The sequence below is a fragment of the Pipra filicauda genome, unplaced genomic scaffold (genome assembly GCF_003945595.2).
Source record: "Pipra filicauda isolate LSUMZ 115617 unplaced genomic scaffold, ASM394559v2 scaffold572_size285001_pilon, whole genome shotgun sequence".
Lineage (NCBI taxonomy): Eukaryota > Metazoa > Chordata > Aves > Passeriformes > Pipridae > Pipra > Pipra filicauda.
Genome location: NW_024104723.1, coordinates 9,892 through 21,107, shown reverse-complemented (window position 1 = coordinate 21,107; position 11,216 = coordinate 9,892). Strand labels below are relative to the sequence as shown.

Below are 11,216 nucleotides of genomic sequence, written 5' to 3'. Positions count from 1 at the left end.
CAAAGACAAAAAGCTGAGAGAAAACAATAATGTTTTGTTTGCAAAAACATAGGAGAAAATGCATTGGGTTTGAGTCCTTGGTACTGAACAGTAAAAGTGGCGTATATTCACTTGCCCTGTACTGCACAGGTTGCTGGCACAAAGAGTAACCATGGGTTTCTAACTAGAAGTTGAGAGAAGGCTGGCTATATGTATCAGAGATTGAACTTAAAATGAAAAAAGTTCCAAAAAATTAAACTAAAAAATTTAAATTAAAAATTAGATGTGTTTAGAAAAAAGAGGCTCATACGGTTAGAAAAAGACATCTTTGCCCTCCACCTAGTTCCTTCCTGAAACACTGCTTTGCTGGCTGGTTACTGCCCTCCTCTCCCACAATAAAACAAAACAAAAAAATCTTTATCTCCAGCCTCACTTCAGTGACTCACACCAAAAACATACCCTTTTACTTCCCTGAACTTCTGAGGAATTTAGAATTGCAATCTTCAAAGCCCCAAGGGAAGTTTGGCATTTTATAATAGCCCAGGAGCCCCACCTGAGGTATGAAGAATGCTTTGAAACATGCCTGTGATTAATTAATTAACATATTGGCACCTAACTAGCTTTATAACACTCCACCTAATGTTTCAGCTTATAGTTGTCTGTGCCTGTCACAGACATTGTGTGGATAGATGCCATTATCTTGTAAAGAATAATGCATTTTACGTCTAAGTAAACATAACAGTGTAACATAGATACAGCAACTTGAATTAAGGATTAATTACAGTGATTCGCAGTGCTTAAAGAGTAGGCAGTTTACAAAGCAAGGAAGCAATTACTTTTAAAGACAGGGTTTTTTTGCTTCAACATTTCTGAGTGGTTGCATCATTCTTACTCCTGACAACAAAGGCAAAATCAGCACATTAGAAAAGAGTCTTACTTATGAGAGTCACAGCTCGGCCCTCAACATCTTTCTGCTCTCTAAGTGCAATGAAAGCTGGCTATCCCCACGTAAGGCTGGAGCCCTCCATGCTTACAGGTCCCTGGGTGGGCGACGGCCAGTGGCCTAACCTGTGCCGAGGGTGAAGTGTCCAGTGGTCACCAATGGCAGGGAGTGGAGAGGCAATGGATAATTATCCCAGCAGCCTTATGCACAATGCAACTTTGTGGATGACATGATTTGGGTAGTCCTGAGATTTAGGCCCTGCACACTCTTTCATATCAGCTGAGGAGCTCAACTTCTCATCAACTGCATCATTTAATTTGTAGAATAATATGTTTTCTCAAAAAGGGAGAGTTATATTAAACCTTCCTTGAAGTATTAACTAAATTACTCGGTTAACCAGGGTATTTTTGAATATTTCTGGTTGTTTAGGTAAGCATAAAACCCACTGAACCATAATAACAAAATACAACCAAAATAGTTTTGCATTTAGCCCTGAGAGTAAGGAGGTTCATGGCCATCCATACATCTTGTGGGAGCAGATTTCATCTTACAGCTCTAACTCCAGAGAAAACTCTCTCCTGTGCTTGTGGCTTCCCTGTGTTGGCTAACAGCTTTTTTATTGTGAGGGGACTGATAGCAGAGAAACACTTTATCAAAGGCAATGCTGGCACAACTGCTTCTAGGTATACAGATGGGACTTTTGGGTTACTTTCCGTCAGCTTGGAAGGGCAGGGTCAGTTTGCAAGAGGTGGCTCTGACTGCTATCAGGGTCTGTGACCTCCAGCTCCTTGAAGAGGAGTTCATGCAGAGCTGAGAGCAGTTGTCCCTTCTCTGTGTTTTCTAATTTGTGTACTGGCCTTTACTTTGGCTTGACTACAGGCAGCAAATCTCCTTAAAGACTAGGAAGCACTAAAAATTTGGAAGTAGTCTGTGAATATCCCATGGATCAGTGGAAAGCTCATTTGTATCTAGTTTCCTGGGCTAAAGCATGGAAGAAAGTAGTAAGCAGCACAGGGCTCCTTTTGGGGAATGGTGTGAAATCTAATTCTCGCAATCACGTTCATCAAAGAAGGTTGTTCTTCTAGTGATGAGATGCAAGATGAACATCAAAACTAGATTAGTGTTCACAAATAAAACCATGAGATAAAAAATAGTGATAGAAAACAACAAATGGGATTCAGTTTAGGAAAAAAAAAAAGGAAATAACTACTAAACCCTCTGAGAAAGAGCAGCCTTACTAGAGAATATTGAGTTGATACTGAATGTCAAAATGTTTATAAACCTAAAAATTTATAATTCTGTACTGTTGTTACAGAAGCAGGACAAGCTAATATTTCTTTTATAACTCTATGTACAGATTTGGATATTTCAATACCAGAATGACAGCCACAAATTGGGAGGAATTCAGCTAAGTGAAACAGTGGAGATAAAAATGCTACAGAGACTAATGTAAGTTCAGAGAGTAAAGCCTGAAGGTAAAAAAAAAAAATGGTTAACTCTTACAAAATATTTAAAAAGTATGACCAGCAATGAATTAAACATTTTATAATGCTACACCAAGAAGTAAGAATAGCAGAAGTAAAAATAGTAATTTATCCTATCCGTTGTGTTACTAAAGAAATACGAGCATCATGTACTCAGTAGTCTCATTTGGAGGTGGAAATTAGGAACTTGATTTGTTTCAAATCAAGTTGCTGTGGGTTTTTTCCACTTTTTTTACATACTGGTATTTTTTTCTGTAGAATAACATCATAATAATATGATGAATTGCTTCCCCAAAAGATTTTGCTCCCTTTCTAGATATACATACAGGGTAGCCAAGAAACAAGAGTGGAATTTTTTTTACTGCTGATTGAGAATCTGTCATTTCCACTTTTCCCATTTTTCCCACTTTTCCACAGTTTTCGAAACTGTGTATTCTAGGAGTTACTATGCTTCCCCTTAGCAACAAAAGCATTACAACCACAACCAATGTCATAAGCGCTGAAGACTCAGGCGTGTCTTACACAGATGAGTCTTAAGCCAACATTTCATTGTAGACCGTGCAAACAGCCCCACACCACTGCAGGTGGTCAAGTTTTGCTCATGATTACATGACGATTGCTAGACTTGAGGGTGCATTTGTAACCAGAGCCCCATTGCTAACACGGAATCAAAAATCACAGGCTAGTCAAAAGTAGTCGATGACAGTATTTGTTGTTCAAGGGAAGGAAATAGCCTGTGAAGGCCATTTCCACCCATCGGATTTCATTACATAACACTCAAATACATTTTTCTGAGCATCTGGAGATTTCAGATCCTGCACCTTTGTAATGCAAAAATTTCACTCTTCACAAAGGGATGATGAGTGAGAAAAAGCCATCGGGTATAAATTCCAGAACCTGCTTTTCTCCTCCTCCCTTAAAATTTTCAGCCAATGGTATAGCTAGAGTCAACAAGACTTAGCTCACTCAAAATATCTAGGATGATCACATATTTATTAGACACTCTTCATAGAATCATAGAATCACAGAATCAGCTGGGTTGGAAAGGACCTCTGAGATCATCAGGTCCAACCCTTGATCCACTACCACTGTGGTTACACTTATTCTCACTGCATGGTGCAAAACACTGTGATTTCCGTAAGAATCACCTGTATAAAATGTTACATTTACTATTTAGGATTCTCAGTTTGTTCTGAAAAGGTTCAAGGAAAAATTTGAAGAAAAATAATAGACATAGTAATGTGAGATCTCTAATATTCACACCATGCTAATCACAAGGTGTGTGTACTGAATATAAATTTATGCAGAAATCTAGTCATAAAGAATGATTGAAACACAAATTCAACAGCACCGTATGGTACCAATTTCCTTTCTGGAAAAAATTACTTACTTATCTAAAGATCAATTGCTATTTTATAAGGCAGTGAGAAATTCCAGACTCAATTACTCCTCTTCCTCTCAGTTTCTCTTGACAAATGTTAATCTAATACTATTACACTACCTGTTAGTTAAAGTTTAAATCTTCCATAAACTTGCCTTTATGGAATTTTGTGGTTCTTAGTTGAGAAAAATTACTTTTGAAACCAAGAAGAGGAATATTGACATATCAGAACTACAAATTGCATTCCTACACAGTTATAAGCTGTGTAGTTGTTTGTAAATGAAAACAGCAGTACAAAATTTAAATTAAGAGCCTCAATTTATAAAGAAAATGTGTCCTAAAAGAGTCAAAGACTCGAGGACTTGCTTATTAATTTTAACCTCTCAAATTCTTGTATATATTCAGCTGTGGGTGACAACACAGAAAAGCTGCTACATGTTCTCAGCTGTTTGGTGGCTGTAAGGGATGTGGGTTGATGGTCTCTGCTGGACAGCTGGCCACAGTTTGTGCACTTGTTCAGGAGCAGGGAGGCTATCTACAGTGTCACTCCATTCTCTCTTGGGGCCTGGGCACACATTAGTAACCCTTCCACTGGCTCTTGCCAGGCTCGGCTTCTCCCACAGCAAAATTCACCAGAAGCTATGACAAGGCTTGCACTGACTTCATACCCTATGACTGTGTCATGCCCCAGCTTCAGACACTAAAATTATCAACCTGATGTTTTCCATCACATCATCAGCAATTAAAAAGGGAAGCAGGATACTGAAAAATCAAGGGCAACATGGAACAGCACATCAGGTGGGGTATGATTCTCTGTGCAGGTATCCTCCTTGACACCTCATCCTTCTGGTGGACACCCAGCACTTTGAGGCTGAGAATATTCTGGCAGTATAAAAAGCCAGATTTATACACAGCCAGCGTTGACTTTTTGAGTTGTCCATGTCTTACCAGTGGAAGTAGTAATCACTTACTGGGGGATGTTAACCCCATAGCAAGAAAACCCAGCTATGTCATTACACATACCGAGGCAGGTAATACATTGCCTCAGACTGGATTCTGTTGAGTCCAATGATCTGATCTTTGTAAAAGAGAAAGAGTCCATTAGGAATTAATGTACTGCACATAGAAATGTCTGCTTGCATTCCTCTTTCACAGACATGTGTTTGGCGCCTGGGGTATTAACTTTCAGACTTTGTTTCTTTTTACTGCATATTCGTCTGCTATACTGTTGCCTACAAATGGGGTGCAGTAGAAACACAAGCTGTATTGCCTTTGCCCTTTCCCAGTTCTCTTGGATGCAAAGGTCGTTCGTTCATAAGTGACCATAATAATTTCTTATAGGAGGCGCCATAATCTAATAAGAGTTTATTTTCACTTTTGGTCAGAACCAAAATTGCCAGAACTCATATGAAGTTTCTATTTATAAGTAACAGGGAATATTTTTAATACTGCAGTAGCAATAAAACAAACAGTAATGTACTGAAGTGTCTCTGGAAGTGTCTCTAGAAAACGAGTCAAAAATAATAAATGCTTAGACACAAAAGTAAAGGCAAATCGTTGTTTAATAAATATACAATTGCTTCCAAAAATATTGCATCCTTATCTGGTTCAGAGCTACATTATATGCTATTTTGATTAGGCTTCTTGCGTAAATTAAAAACAGTTCTCATTTTGTAGACACAAGAATGTAAAATATTTTTGGCAGGATGTTACTCACAAACCATCCAAAAGATAGTTTAGACCATAATGCAAGGAAATCAATCTGACCAATGAACTGTACAATTTATATTATCAAAACTATCTGTTCCATAAAACAGAAATTGCTAGATTTCTTCAGAACTAATATATTTCTCACTTCATATATGAAGAGACCCATAAGTTCAATCCAGTTCTGTTCTCAGTATAGCTGAGAATATGTTTTGATTCTATATCTTTCCCTGTGTTCCAGTGCACTTTTGGTAGCCCTACTCTTTATCACTATTCGGCAGAAATAACCATGCAGGTTTCTCTTTTGACATCAGCAGGTTACAATGCTCAAGGCAGACATCAACAATTATATAACTTGATATAGATATATATATGTGTATATGCATGTGTGTGTATACATATAACTTGTTTGAAAAACAGTAACTAACAACCACTAGTACCTATGTATAATGCATATTATATTCATGTGTATACTGCATATTCATTCAATATTAAGCAAAAAATAATTTCCACAGCAGGATTTAACTGTTTATACATTATTCAATACAGGAATTTGGACAGAACATTTATGTGAACACACTGCCAAAAAGAGTAAATGACAGGAGAATACTTGGATCAAAAATCATTTCATCATCTTTTAACATGACAGCACGTGTGTATCCACATATGCACAGCCACTCAGTGCAGGAAAGCTGTGATTAAAAGCTCTCATGCATGAATATATGTAGACAATGATGTTAGCACTAGTCACTCAAAAGGGGATAAAGAGGCAATGGGTCAAAAAAAAGAAGCGATTTTTGTTAGCACCATTATACTGATGTATTCACTAGCACCAGACCTTGTAAGGCTTTGAAAGCAGAATTCCTTATTCTGTATGCTTGGTCAAAAAAGGCTCACAGACCATAATAAACAAGTACTTTCACACAATGAAGGGGTTACAGTATACACTTTCCCGAGATGGATATTAGTGGAAATTATGTGTATTAGGAAAAAAAACCCCCAAACTTATTTTCCTCTACATGAAAAACAAAGAGCTTTTTATTATTATCATTTTTTGCTCATTGTTTAAAGCTACTTTAGATATATCCAGATTTCTAGTTTAAGATACTCTATTGGGAATCCATTCTATATGGAATTTCATGATGAGATTAAAAAAACAATCTTTCCTTCAAATTTTCACAAGTCAGTCTGGTGCTATAACATATCAGTAACCAATGATTACCATGAATCAGAGTAGCACCTGTTATTCTGCTCATAGAAAGGTATATTGATCTGAATGTTACACAGCTAATTAAGTGATGTATTTATTTCATCACTCAACAGCAGTTCTACTAATTCCAAACAGCTGTACAAAACAGGGTGTTGTTACTGTACAGGTAAGAGCACATTTGTAAAGAAAACCTCACCCTAACACTCTTATTTACATTATGCTCGCAAACTGAAATAGGCAAATTCAGATACAAATTCTAACATTTCTCCCTTCTTAGTTTACTCCAGTGAGCTGTGTTCCTTGACATGAATTTTAGCCCCTATTCCTTTGCAAACACAGAAGAGGGAGCTCCCATGTGGGGAGCCTGTCTCCCTGCCGTCACCATTGCCACTCTGATCCCAGGTGGGCAGAGAAGCAACATACCAGTGAAGGAACATAGTATCCTTCCACATGTACTGGAGCCTTCTCAAGGAAATTAGCAATGTTACATTAATGTAATAACCTTGATTACACAGATCTAGAGGTTAATCCCATCTCAAAAGTTTCCTTTGACAACCACCACGTAGGACCTCCATGGGCAAAGGGACCAGCACCCATTGAGCTCCAGCTTCCTTCTTGACACCCTTGAGGACCCTCCTGGCCAGAAGTCAAAAGGGGACTTGCTCTGTCTGGGACAGCTGTGGATCATGAAGCCATTAAACCATTAACCACATTAAACCATTGCATCTCTTAGCTTCTGGAAAAGATGAAGATGAATTTCCCTCCCTCTATCCTTTCCTTGCTTTTACCCGGAACAACCGGTGAGAAAAGCCCCAAGCCAAGAATACCTGACATATTCTTTCACTAATATCACTTCAGTACAGTATTTTACCCCGATTAGTCCACAGTTACATTACAGATACTTATCCAGAAAGTTGAGAAGAAATGTCACAACAAACACACAGATGAATCTTCTTTAGCTATGCATATAAATTCCAAGTTTAGTGTTCTATTAATACATTTCTAAACTGATTATCTCTATTCCAGACAGCCATGTTCACAGACAAATAATATGACTAACCCATTATTTTCTAAAACTACTCTGTGGAAAGCAATAAGATTTGGAGATGCTTAGAAGGAAAGAAAAGTCACCAAAAGAAAGATTATTCTCACCAGCTTCATGAACCATCAACATGTTCCTCTCTATTCTCTACAAGGGATTTGGTTTTTTCTCAGGAGGATAGTAGAAAGCACAAGAACAAGGATGACAACTCTTTCAAATATTTGAATAAGAATGAATGAGAAAGAGGTAAGGAAGGGAAAAAGAGCAGAAGGGAGAAAGACACGAAAGAAAGAAAGAAAAAGAAATGAAAGAGAGGAAAGAAAGGAAGAAAGGAAAGGAAAGAAAGAAAAGAAGGGAAAGAAAGAAAGGAAGGAAGAGAAAGGAAGAAAGGAGGAAAGGCAAAAAGGCAGAAAGGAAGAAAAGAAAAGAAAAGAAAAGAAAAGAAAAGAAAAGAAAAGAAAAGAAAAGAAAAGAAAAGAAAAGAAAAGAAAAGAAAAGAAAAGAAAAGAAAAGAGAAAAGAAAGAAAGAAAAAGAAAAAGAAGAAAAGAAAAGAGAAAAGAAAGAAAGAAAAAGAAAAAGAAGAAAAAGAAAAAGAAGGAAGGAAGGAAGGAAGGAAGGAAGGAAGGAAGGAAGGAAGAAAGAGTTTTTCACAAACTGGCGTTGGTGGCCAGTTATGATACTGGGACTCTAGATAACAGGTGTCACTTCTGGGCCCCAAGTCCATGTGTTATGCAGGGATAACAGTAATATCACCTTTATGAACCCATAGAGATATTTCCTTAGTGCAATAGCTGTCTCCTAGTAAGTCCACATCAGGCACCTAGGATATCATTGACCTCTTATACAGGTTGACAGTGCTGTATGACATCAACAACAATGACAATGCAATAGCTGTTCAACAGCTTTCTGTGCAATACAGAGCACCTGATGTAGATCCAGTTAACCTTTTGTACTTATTCAGTCCCAAATAAAATCCTACGATTCTGTCTTTCTTGTTGCCTAATCCTGCATGCACCTATGTCTTTGTCAGCGGAGTTCTTCAGTACACTATCACCTGCACGTGATCGAAAGTCACCAGCAACTGCTCTGTGATCCATGACCTCTGATATCGCAGTGCCACTGCTCGTATTTCCTAGTGCTGTGTGGCACATGAACACACTCCCTACACCTATAGGAGCAAGTCCTGGAGGAAGTATCAGCTGCTGTTTCACTTGGAGGAGGAGTCCAGTTACACAACAGCTTAGCAAACACAGAAGATAAGAAAAACCTGCTCCCAGATCCCAAGCAAGTGCAAATTCACCTCTGCCATCTCTCAGAGATGACCTGAAGTAGCAGGCAAGACCATGCTGCAGGATGGTGTCCCTGCAGGAAGGGTGTCCCTGAAGCAGTTGTACTGCATATGGCATAAGTGATGATCCTGTAATTTGAGTGTAAGAAAGAGCCTGTGTGACTCTCCAGTCACAGGGTCATATACTGGCCAGGACATCTGAGTTCCCAAACCTGCTGCAGATAGAATAATGTGTCAACAGCTTTGTGTCATCCATGGTAGAAGAGCAGGCGAAGCAGATCTCAAGTATTCACATATTCTCACACACACGCTTGTATATAAATATGTCCTTAGAAAAATGAGTCACTACACAACATTTTTTAGACTAATAGTGAAGGAGGAAGACTCCTGACTAGAGGAAGGCTCAACCTAAAATCTAGAGTTAGCTCCAAAGCTGAATAAAGAAATGTGGCTCAGAACACGCTTCACAATAAAGAAAAATTGTGAAAGAGCAAGGATAGATTACTAGAGGTCTGCAACAATGTAAGAAAATGATCAAATTACTCAGGACTGTACAGTCAAGGAAAGAGATGAGTGAGGGATGTGGCAGAGGTGTGTAAAATTAAAAGTGTCATGGAGAGGGTAGTCTGGCACCAATTTTGTACTGCATCTACCAATTCAAAAGTGAGCACTATCAAATGAAGCTCCAAGTAAAAATTCAAACTGAACTAAAAGGTGTAGTTCTCATTAAGTGGGTGGAAATCCTTGCAGCGACATCAAAGATGACAGAAGTTGATATGGGCTTAAGCAGCAACCAGATCACCTTTTCCTATTTTTTTTCCTTGGGCATCCACTTAAGATTTACTGGTAGTTTGGAGGTAGGAATATGTTTTAATACAGGAAAAAGAACAAAAACAGTTTCCCACATCACAGATTTTACTGTCAAGTTCCCTGGATCTGGGGAAGTTGCAGAAATCAGTCTACCTGAAGTGCTAGTGATGAGGCTCACTCTCAAAAAACACCTTCATGATCAGAATGCCTCCCTGTCAGATAGGTATCACAGATATCCCTATTGGGCTGGGTGAATCCTTGTTTTGACCTAGCACAGCCTTTCTTATATTCACCCAGCCCCTGGTATCTCTGCTGATTATCAGAGTCTACTGATACCGACTATTCATATCAACTTGTTTCACTAACTCCACACACACACACCTGCTCTGGCACCCACTTGGTAGGCATTACTTACCTAGAAGATACATGGGCTTTGCAGGTTTGAATGCCACAAGCATTTGCTTCCATTTGGAGCTAACACATAGAGCCAACTCCACATTGCTCAGTAGGCAGTCCAATGTCTGAAAAATGGACCCTGTTAGTCTCTTAAAAACACTAAGATGAGAGCCTAGACATCATATTGGGTGGGGAATGGCATTCCTGAGGAACAAGCTAAAACCCCCTGTTAAGTGAGAAATTACCTACAGGCAGCCAACAGGAGATAATTTTTTTAAGGAATACATTAAGGACCATCTCTGTGGTGTAGACACATTGAATACTTCCAATGGATGAAGATGCAGATCCTAAAAGGCAAATAAGCCTACCTGGAGCAAGGCATATGTGCTGAAATAAACATTCATAGTCATACTCAACTGCCTATGGTCTTGTAGCTTTGAAATTTACCCTGGTTTTATAATCTCTCTCCTTAGCAAACTTCTATCTAGATTGCACAGGAAGTGTCAGTGGGATATTTTGGATCTCGCCCTTAATACAAAGATGTCTCGAGAGGAGAATCAGTTAGCTGAACAGAAAAAGTCTGATGAAAACTAAAGTAGATGGAAGTAACTCCTTTGTGCATCCTACTCTGGGAATACAGGAACCTTATGAATTTTGAGGTTTTGTGAACATAAGGGATTTTTAAATTCTCTGAGGGCTTGCAAAATGAATTTTGTCTCTTTCTACTCTATCATTTAAACTCATAGTTTATTTCATATAAGTATAATTCAATTTTTTAAAAACCACAAAAAATGTTTTTCTAGCTCAGACAGTCATGTGCAATGTATTAAGGACAGAACAGCCTCCAAGTCCAAGGTTTGGCACCGTCTCCGTCCTAGAGAGACATACTTACAAAAACTGGGATCTTTTTCTTTCCCTTTTCTCTGCTACTTTCCCAGGGTGTCTCTTTCTTTTTCACACAATCAGCTCTCTGTT

The 11,216-nt window shown here is 38.5% G+C and overlaps 1 non-coding gene across 1 annotated transcript; it reads right to left on the bottom strand.

The window, feature by feature from the left end:
* Positions 1 to 9,911: 9,911 nt before the first annotated feature.
* LOC120324526 lies at positions 9,912 to 10,072 on the bottom strand. Its single transcript, XR_005565903.1, has one exon. It is a non-coding gene; the product is annotated as a U1 spliceosomal RNA (small nuclear RNA).
* Positions 10,073 to 11,216: the final 1,144 nt, after the last annotated feature.